Source organism: Tachyglossus aculeatus, chromosome 23, assembly GCF_015852505.1.
Source record: "Tachyglossus aculeatus isolate mTacAcu1 chromosome 23, mTacAcu1.pri, whole genome shotgun sequence".
Taxonomy (NCBI): domain Eukaryota; kingdom Metazoa; phylum Chordata; class Mammalia; order Monotremata; family Tachyglossidae; genus Tachyglossus; species Tachyglossus aculeatus.
This window is the reverse complement of record NC_052088.1, coordinates 35,604,922-35,629,967: the sequence shown is the minus strand read 5'-3', so window position 1 is coordinate 35,629,967 and position 25,046 is coordinate 35,604,922. Positions and strand designations below refer to the sequence as shown.

The 25,046-nt window shown below is 44.1% G+C and overlaps 1 protein-coding gene and 2 non-coding genes across 3 annotated transcripts in view; 1 reads left to right on the top strand and 2 right to left on the bottom strand.

Moving 5' to 3' along the window:
• Positions 1–25,046, top strand: part of ARL15 (ADP ribosylation factor like GTPase 15) — a 440,798-nt gene that overhangs the window by 278,512 nt on the left and 137,240 nt on the right. The gene's annotated exons all lie outside the window — the stretch shown is intronic.
• On the bottom strand, positions 7,825–7,963 carry LOC119944961. The gene has a single exon (XR_005456099.1). It is a non-coding gene; the product is annotated as a small nucleolar RNA SNORA7 (small nucleolar RNA).
• Positions 15,145–15,282, bottom strand: LOC119944877. The gene has a single exon (XR_005456020.1). It is a non-coding gene; the product is annotated as a small nucleolar RNA SNORA7 (small nucleolar RNA).

Sequence of the window (25,046 nt, the reverse complement as noted above, 5' to 3'; positions counted from 1 at the left end):
GTCCACTCCCTACTTTAAAACTCATCTTTTTAGGGTTATGTTGTCTCCTTTCCACAAGAGTAGGTAGGTGTACTATAGCTTTCTTTCCCAAAGTACTGCATCATTATGTCACAAACCGTTCTTCGTCTCATGAAGAGAAACTTTTTACAGAATTGATTTTTCAGAATACTACAAACGTGAATAGGTCTTCTTTTTTGGCAGCGGATCTTACATAGTTTCTTAAGTGTAAAGCTTGCCAAGACAATCCCAGTCATTTCTACGTGGGATTTCTCCCAGAAATCTTTAGAGTGGGGGGTCAAAATGGATTTTTATTGAGAAACAGAGAAGGGAGTGCTGGGTCTGAATCCAGCTCCTGGGAGATGGATGTCGAATGTGAATGTGAGGCCCCCAGGCAGACCGTCCCCCTTCTGAGTGACGTTTTTCACCTCCCCACTTGTTTGGGCGTTGATCTGGGAGGTGTTCTTTTTAAGGGTGAAACAGTGTGGCCTAATGGCTAGAGCCCGGGCCTGGGAGTCCGAAGGACCTGGTTTCTAATCCCGACGCTGCCACTCGTCTGCTGTGTAACCTTGGACAGTCACTTCACTTCTCTGTGCTTCACTTACCTCATCTGGAAAATGGGGATTAAGAGTGTGAGCCCCATGTGGGACAGGGACCATGTCCAACCTGATTAACTTGTAGTTACCCCAGTGCTTAGAACAGTGCTTGGCACATAGTAAGCACCTAACAAGAACTATTATTATTATTATTATTTATAATAAATATGATTGAATGAATGAATGAGATAGATGGGGTCAGGGTACAGCGACTAGGTTGGCATTAGAGGAACAAAATGTGTGGGTTGGATTGGAGTAGGAAATAATAATGATAATGATGGTATTTGTTAAGTGCTTCATATGTGCCAAGCACTGTTCTAAGCACTGGGGGAGATACAATCAATCAATCAATCAATCGTATTTATTGAGCGCTTACTATGTGCAGAGCACTGTACTAAGCGCTTGGGAAGTACAAATTGGTGATACAAGGTAATCAGGTTGCTCCACGTGGGGCTCACAGGCTTAACCCCCATTTTACAGTTGAAGTAACTGAGACACAGAGAAGTTAAGTGACTTGCCCGAAGTCCCACAGCTGACAAATGGTGGAGGCGGGATTAGAACCCACGACCTCTGACTCCCAAGTGTACGCTCTTTCCACTAAGCCACGCTGCTTCTCATCAGGGAGGTAAAGTAGGAAGGGGCAAGCCATTTGAGTGCTAATGTAATGAATTGAAGTTCATTCAGTCAATCATTCGATCGATTTTACTGAGCGCTTACTATGTGCCTCTGCACTGTACTAAGCACTTAGAAGGTACAATTCAGGAACAGAGACAATCCCTGCCCTCAACGGGCTCACAGAACCTGGGGTCTCCTATATTGCCTTAGAATGAGGAGTCCTTCAAACACCATCAGCAGGAACTCAGGATCTCGCCCAAGTATTCTGCACTTGTAGCAAAGTCTCTGCCAGACCAATCGATGGTATTTACTGAGCACCTACCATATGCAGAGCACTGTACTAAGTGCTATGGAGAGCACAGTACAGTAGAAGGAGCAGACAGGTTCTCTGCCCATAACAAACGTACAGTCTGGAGGTGGAGATGGATGTCAATATAAAGAAATAATTTATAGTATGTAATTTAAAGATATGCTCCAGCTTCTTAAGGGCAGGGATTGGGTTTAATTCTGTTGTACCCTCCCAAATGCTACCTACGGTCCTCTGCAGATGGCAAACATTCTCTAACTGTGATTGATTGAATGATTGATTGAGAAAATAGAGCTCATTGTTTTTGTTTTCACTGGCTACCACAGACCACCTCCATTCCTTACTGCACATTGAGCCCTTCCCATCACTTTCTTTCTCGGACTCTTCACCATCAATCAATCGATTTTACTGAGCACTTACTGTATGCAAAGCACTGTACAAAGATAATAATAATAATAATGATAATGGCATTTATTAAGCACTTACTATGTGCGAAGCACTGGTCTAAGCACTGGGGAGGTTACAAAGTGATCAGGTTGTCCCACGGGGAGCTCCCAGTCTTCATCCCCATTTTACAGATGAGGTAACTGAGGCACAGAGATGTTAAGTGACTTGCCCAAAGTCACACAGCTGACAATTGGTGGAGCCGGGATTTGAACCCATGACCTCTGACTGCAAAGCCCATGGCTCTTTCCACTCAGCCATGCTGCTTCAAAATGATGGCATTTATTAAGCACTTACTATGTGCAAAGCACTGTTCTAAGCGCTGGGGAGGTTACAAGGTGATCAGGTTGTCCCCCGGGGGGCTCACAGTCTTAATTCCCATTTTACAGATGAGGTAACTGAGGCATAGGGAAGTAAAATGACTTGCCCACAGTCACACAGCTGACAAGTGGCAGAACCAGGATTTGGGAAAGTACAGTGTAACTGAGTTGGTAGACACGTTCCCTGCCTGCAAGGAGCTTATGGTCTAGAGAAGCAGCGTGGTTCAGTGGAGAGAGCCCAGGCTTGGGAGTTAGAGGTCATGGGTTCTAATCCCGGCTCTGCCACTTGTCAGCTGTGTGACTTTGGGCAAGTCACTTAACTTCTCTGGGCCTCAGTTCCCTCATCTGTAAAATGGGGGTTAAGCCTGTGAGCCCCATGTGGGACAACCACGATTACCTTGTATCCCCCCCAGCCCTTAGAACAGTGCTTGGACATAGTAAGCACTTAACAAATGTCATCATTATTATTTTTATTACTAGAGGGGGAGACAGACTTCAATCAATCATATTTATTAAGTGCTTACTGTGTGCAGAGCACTATACTAAGTGCTTGGGAGAGTCCATGACGACAGAGTTGGTAGACACATTCCCTGTCCACAACGAGCTTAGAGTCTATAGGAGACCTGCACCTGTTAGCAATGGGGGCAAGGGCAGGGCAGTGGGTCGATAGCCATGATTTAGGATATTGGGGAGACTGGTGGGTGGGCGTGAATAATAATAATAATTGTGATATTTGTTAAGTGCTTACCATGTGCCAGGCACTGTACTAAGTGCTGGGGTGGAAACAAGCAAATTGTGTTGGGCACATCCCTGTCTCACATGGGGCTCACAGTCTCAATCCCCATTTTACAGATGCAGTAATTGAGGCACAGAGAATTGAAGTGACTTGCCTAAGGCCAAAGAGCAGACTAGTGGCAGATCCAGGATTAGAACATTAGGATCACACAGGATGAAGACTGTGAGCCCCCGCCGTGGGACATCCTGATCACCTTGTAACTTCCCCAGTGCTTAGAACAGTGCTTTGCACATAGTAAGTGCTTAATAAATGCCATAAAAAACCCCCACAACCTTCTGACTCCCAAGCCCGGAGTATATCACTGCCAAGACTACAGAGGAACCCAAGGACTGAGAAGCTATGGAAAGAGCCCGGGCCTGGAAATCAGAAGGACCTGGGTTCTAATCCTGGCTCCACCGCTTGTCTGCTGTGTGACCTTGGGCAAGTCGCTTCACTTCTCTGGCCTTCAGTTCCCTCTCCTGTGAAATGGGGATGAAGACTGTGAGCTCCATGTGGGACAGGGACTACGTCCAGCCTGATTTGCTTGTATCTACTTAGTGCTTAGTACAGTTCCTAGGACATAGTAAGCGCTTAACAGATATCTTACAATAAGTCTGAAGGTAAAAAATAAATTATAGCCATGTACCTAAGTGCTGTGGGGCTGAGGGCGAGGTGACAGTCAAGTGCTTAGTACTAACAGATTTGTATTTAGAGTCGGGCACATAGCATTGTGCTAAGCAGTGTGAGATGAGAGAGGTTTACCAAGTCTGCACCAGTTATGTCCATATCCTCAAGCCTTGGCTAGCGGATGTTTCCGATTGATCGTCTGTTTTAAGTGTAACTATATAAGGCTCAACAAATGTTGGCTTAGCTCACTGGCCAAATAAGAATGCAGGCCCAGGCAGACAGCATCCGACAATGGTATGTGATGGGCTCGGCTTATCTCTTTGTTTTAGTTTGTTTGATGTCTTATCTCAATGCTTCTCTGGCTCCCCGCTGGGTTGTCCTACTCATCAACCTTGATATGTCACTGTCCCTGACAAGCAGGAGAATGTAGTTGTTGAACTTTTTGTAAGCATGTGCGTGCCTTGAATGCAGGCTTAGCTATATATATTTATATTTTTTTTCTGGTAGGGGGAGGGTATCAAAGATGACGCTCTTGATGATGATGGATTTCGGGGGACTAAGGACTAATTCTCTGGAAAAGACACGAATGCTAAGGAAAGTCCAGGGAAAATGTGGAAGAGGCAGACTGGCAGCTAGATGGATAGGGACCATAACAGCGATGAGGGAAGAACCATTAAAAAGGTTGAGGATTATGGCAGAGGGCTGGACGTTCTGGAGAAGGTATATCCATGGAGTCGCTATGGATCGGAAACGACTCCACGGCACTTAATAGTAGGGACCCAGTAGATTGGTGAAGAGTTTAGCTGAATTCACAGATGATAGGTCCACAAGGAGAAAAAGGCTTAGAAAGGTGCCTGGCACATTCATTCATTCATTCAGTCAGTCAGTCATATTTATTGAGCGTTTACTATGTGCAGAGCACTGTACTAAGTGCTTGGGAAGTACAAATCGGCAACATATAAAGACGGTCCCTACCCAACAACAGGCTCACAGTCTAGAAGGGGGAGACAGACAACAAAACAAAACAAGTAGACAGGTGTCAATACTATCAGAATAAATAGAGTTATAGCTATATACACATTCATTCATTCATTCATTTGTATTTATTGAGTGCTTACTGTGTGCAGAGCACTGTACTAAGTGCTTGGAAAGTACAGTTTGGCAACAGAGACAATCCCTACCCAACAGTGGGCTCATAGTCTAGAAGGGGGAAGACAGACAACAAAACAAAACAAGTAGACAGGCATCAATAGCATCAATATAAATAGAATGATAGCTATATACATATCTTTAATAAAATTAATAGAATAATAAATATGTACATATATGCACAAGTGCTGTGGGGTGGGGAGGGTGGTAGAGCAGAGGCAGGGAGTTGGGGCGATGCGGGGGGAGGAGGAGCAGAGGAAAACGGAGGCTCGGTCTGGGAAGGCCTCCTAGAGGAGGTGAGCTCTCAGTAGGGCTTTGAATGGAGGAAGAGAGCTAGCTTGGCGGATGTGCAGAGGGAGGGCATTCCTTGCCAGGGGAAGGACGTGGGCCGGAGGTCGACGGCGGGACAGTCGAAAATGAGGCCCAGTGAGGAGGTTAGCTGCGGCAGAGGAGCGCCGTGTGCGGGCTGGGTTGGAGAAGAAGAGGAGGGAGGTGAGGTAGGAGGGGGCAAGGTTATGGAGAACCTTGAAACCTTGAAACAGAGTTTTGCTTGAGCAAAAACTTTAAGCACATAATAAGCGCTTAATAAATACCATTATTTTTTAAAAGGGAGAAATACTGTACTGTGATGCTGTTATAATACTGTTACACTGTACTCCCCCCCCCCCCCCCGCACTCAGTACAGTGCTCTGCATGTCGTAAGTGCTCAATAAATACCATCAACTGACTGACGGACCTAAAGCCACTTGGCACTGCTGCTGCTCTTCCCTGAGCTCTGACTGCCTCTCCATTGTGAAAGAGGGAAGGAGGCCTTCTGGGGTCTGCCTACTAGGACCCCCGCTGATGCTCCTCTTGGTGAGCCCACTGTTGGGTAGGGACTGTCTCTATATGTTGCCAACTTGTACTTCCCAAGCGCTTAGTACAGTGCTCTGCACACAGTAAGCACTCAATAAATAAGATTGAATGGATGGGTGGATGAATGAATGAATGAATGAATGAATGGTGAAATACAACCACCGGCACTGGTGGTAATGGAGCCAGCAAGTAGCAGCTGCAGCAGATAATAATAATAATAATTGTGGTATTTGTTAGGCACTTACTATGTGCCAGGCACTGTACTAAGCTCTGGGATGGATATAAGCAAATCAGGTTGGACACAGCCCCTTTCCCATGAGGGGCTCGCAGTCTCCATCCCCATTTTCCTCTCAATCCCTGTTTCACCTCAATCCCCATTGAGAAGCAGCGTAGCTTAATGGAAAGAGTACAGGCTTGGGAGTCTGAAGTCATGGGTTCCAATCCTGGCTCCACCATTTGTCAGCCGTGTGACTTTGGGCAAGTCAGTTCACTTCCCTATGCCTCAGTTACCTCATCTATAAAATGGGGATTAAGACTGTGAGCCCTACATGGGATAAACTGATTACCTTGTATCTTCCCCAGCACTTAGAACAGTGCTTGGCTCATAGTAAGCACTTAACAAATACCATCATTATTAGTACGCGCTGAGTTGGATACAAGCTAATCAGGTTGGATGCAGTCCATGTCCCACATGGGGCTCACAGTAAGTGCTCAATAAATGCGATGGATTGATTGATTTTTTTTTAAGTGTACTCTCATATCTCATTAAGATCTCACCAGTAGCTTTAAATTGATAGGATTAATCAGCGGTATCTACTGAACACTTACTGCATGCAGAACACTGAGCCTAAGTACTTGAGAGAGTTGGTGAGGTCATGAGTTTGAATTGAACCACACGAATTTTCCCTAACATGGGGGTTTTAGAAGAATGTTACCGTGCTTAGTACAGTGCTCTGTATACAGTAAGTGTTCAATAAATAAGATTGAATGAATGAATGTTACCCTTCTCCCCCCAAATGTTGGAGGAGAACTAACTTAGTGTAGCTATGGTGACCCAAACCTCCTGCTAATCTATGAGATAAAGTTGGTTCAATCTTGGACCTTAATACTTATTTATGTGTATAGTGGTCAGAAGGACCCAGGTTATAATCCTGGCTCTTCTACTTGTCTGCCGTGTGACCTTGGACAAATCACACCACTTCTCTGGGCCTCAGTTCCCTCATCTGTTCAGTGGGGATTAAGATTGTGAGCCCCATGTGGAACATGGACTGTTCCAACCTGATTAGCTTGTATTTTTGTATTTATACCAGTGCTTAGTACAGTGGCCAGCACATAATAAGTGCTTAACAAATACCATAAAATATATATAGATATATTGTGGTACTCAGAAAAGACACCACCACCAGTGAAATTCAGCTGGGGGTGGGTGGGAGCGACTGAATGAGCCAATTTAGGACACAGAATCTTGGCTCTGATCATGTACACTCCAAGGATGTTCCTTGTGCTGTCAGGTTTGTTGTAAAATCTCCTTGTTAAAGACATGTTTATAGTTTTAGTCTAATAGAAAATTGTGAGCTATTGAGAGAACTGAAGACGGTTATAAAATTTATACTGAAGATGAAACTTGGCTAACTGAAATTTTGGCCAGGGAGAGGCACTTTTTAAAATTATTAAACAAACAGAGCCTAAAGTGGCTTGACTCTTTTAAGACCTAAGCTCATATAAATCATGGCCAAGCTGAAAAAATGAAAGTTTGGAATTAACTCTTTTTGTGGAATTTCACAAGCTTAAAAAGTCCCCATATAAAATTAATTTTAGACCATGCCTCCAAAACATCATCTGAGTCATTTTTAAGTACTAATTCCTTTTTTAAGTGACATTTAAGCGCTTACTATGTGCCAGGCGTTGTATTAAACGGTGAGGTCGTATGCCGTTGACTTGTCTCTGACCTATTTGCGACTCCAGGACACATCTCTCCCAAAACGCCCCACCTCCATCTGCAATCACTCTGGTAGTGGATCCGTAGAGTTTTCTGGGTAAAAATTTGGAAATGGTTGACCATCGCCTCCTTCCAAGTGGTCAACTCGGGTCTCCACCCTCGACTTCCATGCCACTGTTGCCCAGCACGGGTGAGTTTTGACTTGTAGCAAATGGCCTTCCACTTTGCTAGCTGCTTGCCAAGCTAGGAATGGAATAGGTAGGCCTCTGCTTGACTCTCCCTCCTATGGCTGAGACTGGTAGGGTACTGGAAACTCTCCAGGTACCATCCTGAGAGGGAAGCGGTGGGATAGATACACGATAATCAGGTTGGACACCATCCACGACCCCCATGGGGCTCATGGTCTTCATCCCTGTTTTTACAGATGAAGGAACTGAGGCACAGAGAAGTGGAGTGAGTTGCCCAAGGTCACACAGCAGGCGAGTGGTGGAGCCGGGATTAGAACCCATGTCCTTGGACTCCCAGGCCCAGGTTCTTTCCGCTAGGTCATGCTGCTTCTCATGAGGTGATGTGGCTTCTAATCTTTTGGAGCGTACTATAAAAGCAACCTTTTTTTAAGATGAGTTGGAGAAACCCCGTTGCCATTCTGATGGGAGGGAGTAATATATATATATTCAATCTTCAATATATATAATGCTACGTTTAAAGTGCAGCTTCTTCAGCTCCAATATGAATTTGGGCCAAAGTTTAAGATTAAAATAAATTGGAATTTTTGAACTTTAAAGGATGGAGCATCTCATGTTTGTTTAAAGTAAAAAGCTAATCAGTGGGTGCATGCGATATACCGACGGTAGAAGAATAAACTATTTTATCAGTCGGTCAATGGTATTTATTGAGCACTTACTTTGTGAAGAGCACTGTACTAAGCTTTTGGGTGAGTACAGTCAACAGAGTTGTTTAGGCATGTTCCCTGCCCATAATGAGCTTACAGTCTAGAACTCATCACCCTACAGATGAACTGCAAGTCTACCATGGGAGAAACCTGTATTTTAGTGTTTCATGCAATCACAGCGTATGTTTTCCACACTGTATTGTTCAAGTGCCAGATAGGAACTGGTGTAGATTCTGTTGGGTCAAAGTGGTGTTCTAGCACAATCAGTCAGCCATACTTATTGAGCACTTACTGTGTGCAGAGCACTATTCTAAGTGCTTGGGAGAGTACAGTATAATGGTAAATATTGTACAGAAACAACATACAATAACCAATGTACAACACAACAATGTAACAGACACTTTCGCTGCTCACAACGAGCTTACAGTCTAGAGCGGGAGACTGGCATTAATAGAAATAAATTAGTTACTAATATGGACATGAGTACTGTAGGGCTGGGAGGGGGAAGGAATACAGGGAGTAAGGGTGATACAGAAGGAAGTGGGAGAAGAGGAAAGGAGGGCTTAGTCAGGGAAGGCCTCTTGGAGGAGATGGGCCTTCAATAGGTCTTTGTAGATAGGAAGAGTCATTGTCTGTTGGATAAGAGGGGGGAAGGCATTCCAAGCCAAAGGCAGGATGTGGCCGAGAGGTCAGCTGCGAGATTTACTTAGTCAAAATCTACACTTAATCTTCCCATCCTCATTTCCCCAATTTAAAAATAGCAGTAGTATCTATTTCCTGTGTGCCGTCTTGTTGGACTTATAATAATAATAATAAAGAATGATTGTATTTGTTCAGCGCTTACTATGTGCAAAGCACTGTTCTAAGCACTGGGGGGATACAAGGTAAACAGGTTGTCCCACGTAGGGCTCACAGTCTTAATCCACATTTTAGAGATGAGGTAACTGAGGCACAGAGTAGTGAAATGACTTGCCCAAAGTCACACAGCTGACAATTGGTGGAGCTGGGATTTGAACCCATGACCTCTGACTCCAAAGCCCAGGCTCTTTCCACTGAGTATGCTGCTTCTCTATGTGCGACGTATGTGCAAAGTACTTTAGAATTTGAAATTCAGATGATTCCATGATTCTGAAGCTTCCTGCAACCTACAGTTCATTCTAGAGCCGATATGCCCTGCTAGATTGTAAACTGTGTGAGCACTGGGATAACAGTAGTAATAACTGTGGTATTTGTTAAGCGCTTACTATGGGCCGGGCACTGTACTAAGCCCTGAGGTGAATACAGGCAAGTCAGGTTGAACACAGTCCCTGTCAATCCCCACTTTAATGATGAAGTAACTGAGGCCCAGAGAAGTAAAGTGACTTACCCAAGGTCACCCAGCAGACAAGTGGCAGAGGCAGGATTAGAACCCGTGATCTTCGGACTCCCAGGATTGTGTTCTGAGCACTACACCATGCTGCTTCCCTTATCAGGTCTGCTAACTCCCCCAAGCACTTAGTTCAGTGCTTTGCACATAGTAAATGCTCAATAAATACCATTGATTGATTCAGTGCAGTGCACACAGCAAGTGTGCAGGAAATATGATTGATTGCAGGCCAAATTTTATGGTGGAACAACCTCGTGAGAGGAAAGTTAACCTCTGCAGCATGTTTACATGGTTCCTCTTAAATCTTTCCCTAGCACTGTTCTGCACTGTGACTTCTGTTTTAGTAATAAAGAAGTTTGCCTCGCAACTATAAATATCTCTTAAATTTATATTGCCAGATACTGTCCTCCCTGATGATAGGAGTGAGAATGCTTTTCCCTGGAGACGAGGTGTGTTGGTTGACATGTCTTCTGTGTTTTTCATGTTTTCCTTTGGCTCCACAGGCTTTGGAGCATTTGTGACTCCAGCAGAATATTTTGTTGGCTGTCTTTTGCAGAGGACTGGTCTAGTCTGTTATTTACAAACGAGCAGTGGGGCTGCAGTGATAGGAATAAAATAAGTTCCTAGGGAGAATCTGGACTAAACATGAACAGTTGCAAATCAAAAAACAAACACAAATCCCCAGTTATCCCCTGACCTTGCTGAGAGCAGAACTTTACTCGACTACATGTTCCAACACTTTAAAAAAAATAATCTGGAGAGCAATTTCCCCCTATACGGTGGACAAGATCTTTTTTTTAAAAAGTAGCTTTGGCAGCCAAGCAAGTACAGAGAGATACTTTCCTTCTTCCCATCCTTAACTGTTAGGTTAGCAGCAGTTCCCCCCCACAAAATTAAAAAACAAAAAATTTGTAACTCTAACCATGTTGGTTGCCAACTCTGTGTGACTGTCTCTGTGTAAAGATCATTTCACAGTTATGAGTCTATTGGAAGTGATCTTACTATCAGTCAATCAATCAATCAATCAGTCGTATTTATTGAGCGCTTACTGTGTGCAGAGCACTGTACTAAGCGCTTGGGAAGTACAAGTTGGCAACATATAGAGACAGTCCCTACCCAACAGTGGGCTCACCCCTCTGTCTCTTGTGCAATAGGAAAAGTAGGTATAGCGGCTCAGGTTTTAACATGCAGTCGATTCTGCAAAAGCAGAAAATAAATGCTGATTTGGGAACAAAAAGCAGCGAGAAATGTCAGGAAGCGATTGCACTGTTGCCGTCAGATGGCTGCCCGTGTCTGTCTCTTCACGGACTTGTTCTTCGTACTCCCGATCTCACCGGATTGACATGAGCAATAATGATGGTATTTATCCTAAGCGCTGGGGCAGAGGCAAGATTAACAGGTTGGACACAGTCCCTGTCCCATGTGGAGCTCCCAGCCTTAATCCTCATTTTACAGATGAGGGAACTGAGACCCAGGGAAGTGAAGTGACTCACTCAAGATCACCCAGCAGACAAGTGGCGGAGCCGGGATTAGAACCCATGACCTTCTGCCTCCCAGGCCTATCCACTAGGCACGCTGCTTTTCAGTAATTACTCAGAGCATGGTGCCGTTGTGCTGCATTTTCTTGATTTGCCTCAGTGTGTCATCCATTAACCAGCAAGCAAATGACAGAAGTGCCAAAAAGCCCAAGTATGATGTTAATACTTAACAAATTTACAGACAAGGAATATTGAAAAAGTGGAAAATTAGATCTTTGTGGAACACGGGCCGTGACTCCCCCGGGGATAAACCCGAAGGAGCCCTGAACTGAAGTTTTGTCTACATGTTTTGTTTTGCTGTCTGCCTCCCCCTTCTAGACTGTGAGCCTCTTGTTGGGTAGGGACCGTCTCTATATGTTGCCGACTTGTACTTCCCAAGCGCTTAGTACAGTGATCTGCACACCATAAGCGCTCAATAAATATGATTGAATGAATGAATGAAGGCTTGAAGTGGAGCTTCCAACCTGTAGCCTCCCAGGATGATTGGCATGTGGTGTACAACTTCGGTGGCAGAGACTGTAATGGTTTTCCGTGGATGCCGATCATATAATGGCCATGCTTCTCTGGCGAAGATGTAGCTCTGTACGTTCTGTGTGGCTTGCGATGTTGTAAGTTCCTTGAATAATAATAACATTAATAATGGTATTGTTAAGCACTTACTATGTGCCAAGCACTGTTCTAAGCACTGGGGGAGATACAAAGTCATCAGGTTATCCCATGGGGGACTCACAATCTTAATCCCCATTTTACAAATGCGGTAACTGAGGCACAGAGAAGCTAAATGACTTGCCCAGAGTCACACAGCTGACAGTTGGCGGAGATGGAATTAGAACCCATGACCTCTGACTCCCAAGCCCGGGCTCTTTCCACTAAGCCACACTGTTTCTCTTGAAGATGGGGATCATGCCTACTGATTCTCTCGCCTTCTCCCAGGTGTTTAGTATAGTGCTCGGCACACAGTAGGTGCTGTATAAATACGATGGGTTGGTTGACAGAAGGGGAAAATAAGTAATTTCCAACATAAGGTATCATTGGTTTTAGCATTCTATTGTGTTCGATTCGGGGCGGTAGCCATCCACAACTGTCTTCATTCATTCATTCAATCATATTTATTGAGTGCTTACCATGTGCAGAGCACTGTACTAAGCACTTGGGAAAGTCCAGTACAGCATTAAACAGTGACATTCCCTGCCTACATTGAGCTGACAGTCTCAGGAGCGTGGAGGCAGACATCAAAACAAATAAATGAAATGACAGATATATACAAAAGTGCCGCGAGGCGTGGAGGAGCAAAGAGAGGAAGTCAGGGCGATGCAGAGGGGAGTAAGAGATGAGGAAAAGTGGGGCTGCAATAAGGCTTTGAAGAGGGGGAGAGTTGGGTTTGAGGAGGGAGGGCATTGCGGGCCAGAGGCAGGACACAGGCCCAGGGTCAGCGGTGAGACAGGTGAGATGGAGGCCCAGTGAGAAGATTAGCACCAGAGGAGCAAATGTCTTGTAACCCAGATGCTGACCTTGTGGGGTCATCCATTTTCCTTTACCATGCTAGCTGGGAAAATCTGCCCCTCCTCTTTCCCTGCTATGGGCCAGTGGCCGGGCATTGTAACATCTGTACCCTGCACTGTATCTCTCTCTGGTTCCTTGCCCCATCAAGCAAAAATTCTGGACCATTGACAAATCCTCTATCAGCTCTCTGTTCTCACGCCTCTACTCAACCTTCTTCTCTTCCTTTAAAACTCAGCCCAACCACATTGTTTCCCTCATGCCAATCTACTACCTGTACCTGGTCCTTTTTCTGTCTTCCTCCCTCTCTCCTTCCATACCTTTCTCCCTCTCTCCCTTCATCCCTCTTTCCTCCCTCCTTCCCTCTCTCCTTCCTCTCTCCCACTTCCCTCCCTCTCTCTCTCCTTCCCTCCCTGTCCCCCACCAACTCTCTCAATACCTGCATCTTGCCTAGACTCCACTTCACGTCCAGTAGACAACTACTCTCCCCCATTCCAAGGCCTTTCTGAAATCACATGTGCAAGAGGCCTTCCCCTATTAATGGCTCATCTCCACATACTATCCTCCCCCAACACCCATCCCCTCATTGCTTGCGCATTACATAAGCATGGACACCCTGAGTGGGGATTGGATGTCCTGCACAATCCCCTCTTGTTTCCCCAGTGAAGAAGGAGGAAGTACAATGCAGAGCCACAGCTCTTATGTACTCCCAGGTGACCCCTGGGATGCTGAGACTTCAATTCCTGGAAGCCCTCAATGCATCTGAGGGCTGCATCAGAGAAGCAGCATGGCTCAGTGGAAAGAGCACGGGCTTTGGAGTCAGAGGTCATGGGTTCAAATCCCAGCTCCACCAATTGTCAGCTGTGTGACTTTGGGCAAGTCACTTAACTTCTCTTGCCTCAGTTACCTCATCTGGAAAATGGGAATGAAGACTGTGAGCCCCCAGTAGGACAACCTGATCACCTTGTAACCTCCCCAGCACTTAGAACAGTGCTTTGCACATAGTAAGTGCTTAATAATTGCCATTATTATTATTATTATTTATTATCAGGACAGGCAGTCCGCCACTGGGTGTGCACATTAGCCACCCCCTCAGGAATGAGACTCAAACCCATTTCTATTTCCACCTGAGCTCACCGGTCAATCCCACATTGTCCAAAACCGGACACCAGGTGCCAAAACAGGCCTCTCAAGCCAGGGTTGCCCTGAGGGGGTGAGAACTTACACGTTTTTATCAGACCTTCTGCCTGCCTCCACTTCCCTTCTCAGAGCAAGGGTGGGAAGCGACTGGATTCTGGCAGATTCTGACTCTCTCTCTCTCTCTCTCTCTCTCTCTCTCTCTCTCTCTCTCTCTCTCATAGGCAAGCGCTTGTAGGCCTTGAACTCTATTTATTTTCTCCTTCCTTCTTATCCCCACTCACTTGCAAAAGTTTTGAAAGAAATGCTAAGGTATGCTAGAAGTGCAGGCGTGGAAGAAGAATCAGTGGTTTACGGGGGATTTGAAAATATGTAGATCTACTCTAAGGCTTATGCTAGCTTCACATCGAGTAGAAACTCCACGCCATCAGATTCAAGGCACTTGAACAGCATTCTTCCCTTTGCTTAGACTCGCTCCTCTCCCAAAGCAACCCAGCCCACACACTTGGTTTCTCTGATTCCAACCAACTCATTGTCCCTTGCTGCCCTTCCTCCTTTTTGGAACTTCTTCCCCCTACATATCCAACGGACCACACTCTCTCCATTTTCAGTGGTTTACTGAAATCATACTTCCTCCAGGAAGCCTTCCCAGGCTAAACTCCCCGTGTTCCCTTTCTACTGCCATGCCCATGCGCTTAGTCTTGTCTTCACTTCTCTAGGCCTCAGTTCCCTAATCCGGAAAATGAGGATTAAAACTGTGAGCCCCCTGTGGGAAAACCTGATCACCTTGTAACCTCCCCAGCGCTTAGAACAGTGCTTTGCACATAGTAAGCGCTTGATAAATGCTATCATTATTATTATTATTATTATTGTCTTGTGCCATCGAGTCGTCTCCGATCCGTAGCGGCTCCATGGACACATCTCTCCCAGAATGGCCCACCTGCAGTCATTCCGGTAGTGGATCCACAGAGTTTTCTTGGGAAAAATATGGAAGTGGGTTTACTATTGCCTTTTTTAGCACAGTCAACTTGTGTCTCGGCCCTTGAATCTCTCCCGTGCCGCTGCCACCCAGCACAGGTGAGTTGTGACTCGTAGCAGATTGCCTTCCATTCGCTAGCCACTGCCCGAGCTAGGGATGGAATGAGTAGGCCTCTGCTTGACTCTTCCTCCCGTAGCCAAGACTGGTAGAGGTCTGGAAACTCTCCAGGTGCCATCCCGAGAGGGGTATTCATTCATTCATTCATTCATTCAATCGTATTTATTGAGTGCTTACTGTATGCAGAGCAGTGTACTAAGCACTTGGAAAGTACAATTTGGCAACAAATAGAGACAATCTATACCCAACAGTGGGCTCACAGTCTAGAAGGGGGCAGACTACAAAACAAAACAAGCAGACAGGCATCAATAGCATCAATATAAATAAATAAAATTATAAATATATATGCATCATTAATAAAATTAATGGAATAATAGATAGGTACATATATACACAAGTGCTGTGGGGCGAGGGGGTTAGAGCAGAGGGAGGGAGGGTATGCTCTTAGCCCCACTCCCAAAACACTGAGATACATATCCCTATACTCAGTTGCGTCCCTTACCGGTAACTTAATGTTTATCTCTTCCATTAGACTGTAAGCTTCTTGAGGGCAAAGGTAGTGTCTACCAATGTATTGTACTTACCCAAGAGCTGAGTGCAGTGCTCTGCACAAAGTAAGCACTCAATAAATCAATAAATATCATTAATTTGATTGATATAGAGTGGGGGAAAAAAGGTGTTTTTACTTCCTAGGGTCACTTTCAAAGTTCAGCTGCGTTCATTATGGTCCGTTTTCAATATGACTACTGTAAGATGGAGCATGGCGTAACAGATAGAGCACAGGCCTGGAGGCAGAAAGTCATGAGTTCTAAACCCAGCTCCGCCACTTGTCTGCTGTGTGACCCTGGGCAAGGCACTTCACTTACCTGGGCCTCAGTGACCTCATCTGGAAAATGGGGATTGAGTCTGTGAGCCCCACATGGGACAGGGACCGTGTGCAACCTGATTTGCATGTATCCACCCCGGTGCTTAGAACAATGGTCTGGTCGTGGTAAGCATTTAGTAAGTACCATAATTATTGTTATAATTTATTCCCCCTGAAAGTCATATTGGGAAATGTTGTTCATCCTCATTAGCCATTTGTATAAATGAGTGAGAAGAAAATGCTTTTAGGCCCAGAACAAGTTTCTTCATAGATAAAGTCATTCTACTAAGAGATTACTCCCTGATGCATACTGCAGCGTGTGTAATATTGATTCTATGGGCTGGACTTGCCCATTTTGCCCATTCATTCATTCATTTAATCGTATTTATTGAGCGCCTACTGTTTGCAGAGCACTGTACTAAGCACTTGGGAAGTACAAGTTGGCAACATATAGAGACGGTCCCTACCCAACAGCGGGCTCACAGTCTAGAAGCACTTAGTATGCGCCAGGCACCCAGGTATTAACGGACGGTGGGATTAGGTGGTTATTGGAATTGATTGAAATTTTGGGTTGACTTTATATGGAACTTCTTGAGTTCTTCCAGTGCCAGAGTTTTTCCAGATGCTTTTACCGTTTCTCATTGAAATCATTCAAACAAAAGTTCATGGCGGGAGGAGGGGGCCAATATAGGGTCTTAAGACTTAAATTTTGATATGCTCCACCAGACAATCCCAGGGACCTGAATGGAGATGTATTTAAGTATATTTATTCATATTAGTGTCTGTCTCCCTGTCTAGACTGTAGGCTCATTATGGGCAGGGAACGTGTTTTCTCATTCTTTTTTAGAGAAGCAGAGTGGCGTAGTGTAAAAAGCACAGGCTTGGGAGTCAGAGGACATGGGTTCTAATCCCACCTCCGCCACTTATCAGCTGTGTGACTTTGGGCAAGTCACCTAACTTCTCTGTGCCTCAGTTACCTTATCTGTAAAATGGGGATGAAGACTATGAGCCCCACGTGGGACAAACTGATTACCTTGTATCTACCCCAGTGCTTGGCACGTAGTAATCGCTTATTCATTCAGTCATATTTATTGAGCGCTTACTGTGTGCAGAGCACTATACTAAGTGCTTAACAAATACCATCATTTCTAGAAGCAGCGTGACTTAGTGGAATTGGGAGTTAGACGCCATGGGTTCTAATCCCAGCTCTGCCACTTATCAGTTGTGTGACTTTGGGCAAGTCACTTTACTTCTCTGTACTTCAGTTACCTCATCTATAAAATGGGGATGAAGACTGTGAGCACCCCGTGGGACAACTTGATTACCTTGTATCTACCCCAGCTCTTAGAATAGTGCTTGGCACATAGTAAGTGCTCAATACATGCAACTGATTGATTGATTAAAAAGAACCTTATTTTGACCAGCCATCTACTTCAACAGTTCCAACCTTGGAGAAGCAGTGTGATCTAGTGGGTAGAACAGGGGCCTGGGAATTAGAAGGACCTGGGTTCTAATCCTGGCTCTGCCACTTGTCTACTGTGTGACCTTGGGCAAGTCATTTGACTTCTCTGTCCCTCAGTTACCTCGTCTGGAAAATGAGGATGAAGACTGTGAGCCCTGAGTGGGACATGGACTGAGTCCAACCTGATTATCCTGTACCTACCCCAGCGCTTAGGACAGTGCGTGGCACATAGTAAACGCTTAACAAATACCATTTTTTTAAAAAAGCCATCTTAGCAGAGAATTGAATTGTGCCAGGAGTGTCTTCTTTGAGTTATGCCACTTTTGCAGCTTGTAGTATTTGATAAATTGTAATTTTCCAGATAGCGTTAAGCAATGCATATACCAGCAGATTCTTTCTCTCAACAGAAATAAAAATATCCCATTGTATTCTGTAGCTTGATTTAAAAAAAAAAATCTTGAATGCAGCTGATTCTTTTTCAAGAACATCAGACTTCTAATTTTAGCTGCAATTAGAGAAATGCCTAGGTATATTATCAGGCTTTAGAAATTAAGTAAAGCAGGACCGATTTATTTCCTTAAAATGGTAATTTGAAAATTGAAGGAAAGAAAAATAAAGACTTTTGAATTGGCAAATGAAAAAGAGAGCAGAAATGAGAGAGTATGGGATCACAGGAAGACTAATTTGTCAAGGATGATGCTTCTTAAGAACTAGCAAAGTGTGTATGGGCATGGATGCTTGATTTTACTACCAATCGTATTTTCAATCATTCATTCATTCATTCGTATTTAGTGAGCACTTATTGTGTGCAGAGCACTTTACCAAGCGCTTAGAAGAGTACATTACAACAATAAACACATTTTCTGCTCACAGTGAGCTTATAGTCTAGCTCTGTTTTGGTGGAATACCATCAGAGGATCAACAAATTATGAAGCAGATGTTCCACTTTGTTTCCAGAGGTAGTCACTACAATGAATCTGAGGTCTGGTTGTGAAATGGTGGGGAATAAAAAAGTTTTTTGAGTGATCTTACAAACAAAGCAGTCTGTCCTAAAAAACTCCTTTAAATAAGATAAAAAATTGAAATTATGTACACAAACATACTGGCAAATCATTCACTGAGATTTTTTTTCTTGATTTGATAGACAATAGCCCCATTAGGTTCATCTAAGAAAAATTAGGGTAAGTCAGGAGGAATCCTGAAAACATTTGGAGATTCTGCTTTAAGCTGTAAGTATTCAGAAGCAAAACAGCCTTTTAAAATTGATTGAGTAAAAATACTGAATTTCCCTCCTCCACCTGGAGTTTGGTAGTTAAAAAAATTCCTCCTGATATGGCTGACAATTCAGATTAATTTTCTGTAATTTTCGAAGCTACATAAAGGCAGTATACTTTGGTGAATCATGGAAAGAAAGGCGATTATTCACTATTCCCAGAAAGTTTAATTTTCTACTAAAGTAAATTTAGAAGAAATTTTTCAGGCAGAGTCCCAAACTGTGTCATTTTTAGAATGAGGACAAACTATTTATCACATTGCTTGTAGTGTGGGAGGAGGAAATCATAGAGTAAAAACATGTTTTAGCTCAAATACGCAATATAGACTCATCTGCTCTAACAGTAATGTTTTGGAAGAACAGCGTATTATGGATGTGGCATTGTAGAGAAGCAGCTTGGCATAGTGGATAGAGCACAGGCTTGGGAGCGGAGGACAGGAGTTCAAATCCTGGCTCCGCCACTTGTCGCTGTGTGACCTTAGACAAGCCGCTGAACTTCTCTGGGCCTCAGTTACCTCATCTGTAAAATGGGGATTAAGACTGTGAGCCCCACGTGGGACAATCTGATGACCTGGAAGGCTCACATCTCCTCCTGCCTTCAGGACATCTCTACTTGGATGTCCTCCTGCCATCAAAAACTCCAAATGGCCAAGACAGAGCTCTTCATTGTCCCCACCAAACCCTGTCCTCTTCCGAACGTTCCCATCACTGTGGATGGCCCATGTCATCCCCCTGGCCTGGAATGCCCTCCCTCCACACATCTGCCAAGCTAGCTCTCTTCCTCCCTTCAAAGCCCTACTGAGAGCTCACCTCCTCCAAGAGGCCTTCCCAGACTGAGCCCCCTTTTTCCTCTCCTCCTCCCCATCCCCCCTGCCCTACCTCTCTCCCTTCCCCACAGCACCTGTATATATGTTTGTACAGATTTATTACTCTATTTATTTTACTTGTACATATTTACTATTCTATGTATTTTGTTAATGATGTGCGTCTAGCTTTATTTCTATTTGTTCTGACGACTTGACACCTGTCCACATGTTTTGCTTTGTTGTCTGTCTCCCCCTTCTAGACTGTGAGCCCATTGTTGGGTAGGGACCGTCTCTTTATGTTGCCAACTTGTACTTCCCAAGCGTTTAATACAGTGCTCTGCACACAGTAAGCGCTCAAAAAATGTGATTGAATGAATGAATGAATGAATTAATTAATTAATTACCATTGTTAAATTAATTGATTAAGTTAACTTTCCCATCTCCTAATTATTGAGGTCCCTTTTTGTTCCCTTGTCTTAAAATACTGTAAAAAAATGTAAGATGTTTTTCAGACTTCGGTCAGAGTAAGGCACATGATCTCTTCCCTCACAGTCATCTTTGTTTTCCTTTCTTCAGTATTTCTGGTGACCAAATGTATCACAGGCATTCCTAATTACTGCTGTCATTACTTAAATGAGCCAACCGAGGAACGTGTAATGTATTCTGAGGTAATCAAGGATCTTTAAAATCGATTTTTGGACAAAGGTAATCTTCTTAGAGCTTCTGTGACATCCCCTAATATTGTAAGGGAATTCGATTACCCTGTCTGGACAGTATTTCCTACGGGCAGTTTCTTCATTTGATAACGTAGCTACTCAGAAGCTGGGATTGACCTTTCATTACTTTGCTAGTGCAGTGCTGCTTTAACCAAACAGTAGATTGATTTATAAAGCTATAAAAAACAATTGCTCATGGCTTAGAAGCAGATGATGAAAATCATCTTGATCTTTAACCCTAGAATCACAAAAAACCTGGATTAGCCGAGGTTATTTCGGACATTTCATTCATTCAGTCATATTTATTGGGCGCTTGCTGTGTGCAGAGCACTGTACTAAGTGCTTGGGAAAGTATGATACAACAGGTATTTGTCAGGTATTATTGTGAATATAAATCTTCTTTGCTAGGGTGCTGTCATCTTTTACAAATGCAATATTTTACCCTTTAGTTATGTATGTTGAATCTTTCAACCCTTTGGGAGCGAAAATGAATAGTGAAAATGAAGCGATATTTGAGGCCTGTGAAAACTGGTAACTTCACTGTGGATCATATTAGCATGAAAATTGTATTTAGGTGTTGTTTTGAGACAATAATAATGGAAAGTATTAAGGGTTTATTTGGTGCCAAATAGGCTGCTGAATATGGTGAATGCAAGGTATTGAGATGAGAATCTAAACTGTAAGCTCATTTTGAGCAGGGAATATGTCTAGCAAGTCTGTTGTAGTCTTCCAAGCAGTTAGCACAGGGCTCTGCACATAGTAAACCCTCAATAAACAAATACTATTCCTCAATCAAAGTCCCTGACGCACATGGGGCTCCAAAGTCTAAGAGATAAGTGAGGTATCAGTAGAATGCCATGGTTAGGCCTCATAAGATGGTTGAATGGCGGTATCAATACCGATGTGGGAGGAGAGGATTTGGAAAGGAAGATGAAGTGTTCAGTTTCGGACATGTTGACTTTGAGGTGACCGTGGGACAACCAGGTAGAGATATCCGAGAGGTGGGAGGATATGTGAGACTTCAGAGAAGTAGGGTGGTTTTTTTTTTATGGTATTTTTAAGCACGTACTATGTGCTAGGCACTAAACTAGGCGCTGGGGTAGATGCAAGCTAATCGAGTTGGACACTGTTCATGGGGAACGGTTAGGAGTAGTGAGGTAAATTTGGGAATCATCTGCCTTTGGTTGGTAGCTGAAGCCTTGAGCATGGAAGAACTCCCCGAGGAAGTGAGTATATTTGGAAAAGAGTAAGGGGCTCAGAAGAGAGCCCCGAGAGACACCCACCATTCAGGAATCGGGATGGAGAGGAAGAGCCGCTAAAAGAGACTGAGCCGTATCAGCCAGAACGGTAAGAAGAAAACCAGAAAAGGACAGCACCAGAAAAAAAGATTAAGATCATCTCCCAGAGAAGGGAGTGATAATTTCAAGATTGCATCACTGTTTGGGACCCATTTGTGAGGAAAGGTACTAGAACCAATGAAGTTTGTGGGTGTAAGAATTCAGTCCGTGCTTAAGGTTATAACCGTCTCGTAATACATGCAACCCATGGTTGTCTCCTGTAGGATTTGCTGATTTACCTCAGTGTAGGTGTGATCCACCCCAACCACCCTGACATTATGACCGATCACTGCAGGAAAGTTGGTTCCCTCCCTGCTCTTTCCACCCCGTGCTCACTGCCATCTACCTTCTTCCAGCCAACTTCCTTAATGCCACCCAAACTCAGGCCAACTCTCTGTTTCTCGCCCCCACCCCCAGCCCCCAGCCCCTAATATATTTTTCTTTGCTTGAACTTTAATCATAGCAACAGATGTTGATACGGCCACTGGTCCTTAAGGCAAACCCCTTCCCCGTTACTATTTGTAGCCCACCTTCCTGGCCCTTCCAAAGCCAAGAAACTGGGGCCTAGTGGAAACTAAGTGGTGATGGGGTGAGTGGCTAGGGAGGAGAGGAAAAAAGAGCTGGATAACCAAGATAGAGTGAGCATGTCCTTGGCATAATGGTTAGAGCACCAACCTGGGAGTCAGAGGGTCATGGGTTCTAAGCAGGAATTTTTTTTTTGTTTCCCTATTACTTGTTATTCATTTCAAACCCGACTCTAATCCACTATAATTTCTTCGACTTGTAACTCACTATGGTTTAAACAGGCAAGGCTCGAAGAAGAAAACATGTCACGGAGTATTTATAGAGTATCACACTGGCAAGTCAGTATAACCAAATAGCTCGCCCACAAAAAAGCAAGCAATAAAGCTGTGGTTATAGAGAGTTTCTGAAAAACTTGTATCTCATCTTGTCTTAACCAGTCTGAAGCAATTGTGAATGGTGAGATTCCTCTGGATATTACTTAAACTTCCTTAATGAAATTCAGGTGCAATCCTCCAGGCTCTAAAGCAGAGAGAACATTTAGCTCAACTACAGAATCTGGTATTTGCCAAAGGGGGTTTAATTATGTTTAGATAGCCTACTATGAATACCTACAAGTCGACAGTCACTATTTACTACACGGAACAAAAATAAGTGTGGAACAAAGAATCTGAAAGAACTCGAGAACTACAAGTTACCTTCCTAAGTAAATTCTTTAACACTTCGTTAGCAACATTCATTGCCGGTAATTTTATTCCTATTTCGGCTGTTCCCGGTTCAGACACTGTGCAGTGCCTAGCTGTTAGCAGCCAGCTCTGTTTAAAGTAAAACCGCACCGAAATCTTTGTTGTGAAGCGTGGCTTGGTGGAAAGAGCCTGGGCCCGGGAGTCAGAGGACGTGGCTTTTAATCCCAGTTCTGCCACTTGTCTGCTGTGTGACCTTGGGAAAGCCAGTTAATCCATTCATGGTATTTACAAAGCGCTTACTGTGTGCAGAACGCTGTACTTAGCACTTGGGAGAGGACAGTAGAACAGAGTTGGTAGAACACGTTCCCTGCCCGCAACGAGCTTACCGTTTAGAAGGGGAGACAGAAATCAATATTAATTTATCATTTATAATGATAGTGATGGTATTTATTAAGCACTTACTATGTGCCAAGCACTGTTCTAAGATTCAAGGTAATCAGGTTGTCCCATGTGGGGCTCACAGTCTTAATCCCCATTTTAAAGATGAGGTAACTGAGGTGCAGAGAAGTTAAGTGACTTGCCCAAGGTCACACAGCTGACAAATGGCAGAGCCAGGATTAGAACCCACAACCTCTGACTCCCAAGCCCATGCTCTTTCCACTAAACCATGCTAAAATGTATAGATGTGGAGGGTGTGAAGCAAACACAGCTCTAAATACAAGCCACTTGACTTCTCTGGGCCTCAGTTCCTCCATCTGCAAAATGGGGATTCAGTGCTTGGTTCTCCTTTCTATTTAGGCTGCAGGCCCTCTATGGGATCTGATTGTCTTGTAACTACCCCAGTGCTTAATACAATGCTTGGCACACAGTAAGAGCTTAAAGACCACAATTACTATTATTATGGTCACCTCCAGCAGGTCTCTATATGTTGCCAATTTGTACTTCCCAAGCGCTTAGTACAGTGCTCTGCACATAGTAAGCGCTCAATAAATACGATTGATGATGATCTAGAAACGAGAGTCTCACTTCAATGTAGTCTCTCCCCCTCTAGCTCCTCGAGGGCAGAGATCATAGTACAGTGCTCTGCAACAGTGGAGGCTCAATAAATACCACTGATGGATAGATTCATTTTTGATACACAAGGCAGTGGTCTGCTGCTGTTCTCCAGCAGCTCCATTTCCATCCTCCTGTTTCCTTGTAAACTTCACTGCCTAATTTAAGCCCACTTCTTCTTTATTATTATTGTTACTGTTATCAAATGCCGAGTTGTTTCCGATTCACAGCGACTCTGTGGATTTGTCTTCTCCAGAACGTCCTGTCTTCTGCCATAATCCATAACCTTGAGAACGGTTCTTCCGTTATCATTGTTTTGGATTCTGTCCATTTAGCTGCCGGTCCGCCTCTTCCCTGTTTTCCCTGGGCTTTTCCTAGAATTAGTGTCTTCTCTAGAGAATCAGTCCTCCTGACGATGTGTCCAAAATACGCTCATCTAAGTCGGAGTCATTTGTCCCTCCAAAGACCGCACTGACTTAAGTTGCTCTAAACATCTTTTGTTTGTTTTTCGGGCTTTCCTTGGTATCTGCAAAGGCCTTCTCCAACCCCACGTTTCAAAAGAATCTTCTTTACCCTATTAAAGTTCTTGAACATGACTGAGGGCATAATAATAATAATAATAATAATAATAGTAAGTGTTTACTATGTGCCAAGCAGTGTTCTAAGCACTGGGGGAGATACAAAGTAATCAGGTTGCCCCAGGTGGGGCTCACAGTCTTAATCCCCATTTTACAGATGAGGTAACTGAGGCCTAGAGAAGTGAAATGACTTGCCCAGGGTCACACGGCAGACAAGTGTCAGAGCCAGAATTAGAACCCAGGTTCTTCTGACTCCCAGGACCGTGCTGTGCTCTGACACACTGGTTCTGCATTTAAACTGAGAGGGCAGAATGAACAATTTGAAGCCTCAGTGAGGCACGGTCTCCAACGATGAGACAGAGCAATGCATCATGGTCGACTCTCAGCCCCTAATAGTCAAGGATCGGGTCTACCAACTCTGTCCTATTGTCCTGTCCCAAATGCTTGGGTCAGTGTTCTGCCAGAGTAAGTGATCGATAAATACAATGGAGTAATTGGTTTTTTATCTTAATGGTATTTGTTAAGCGGTGACTCTGTGTGAAGCGTCATTCTAAGCATTGGGGTGGATACAGGTTGGGGATGTCAGAAGACAAAG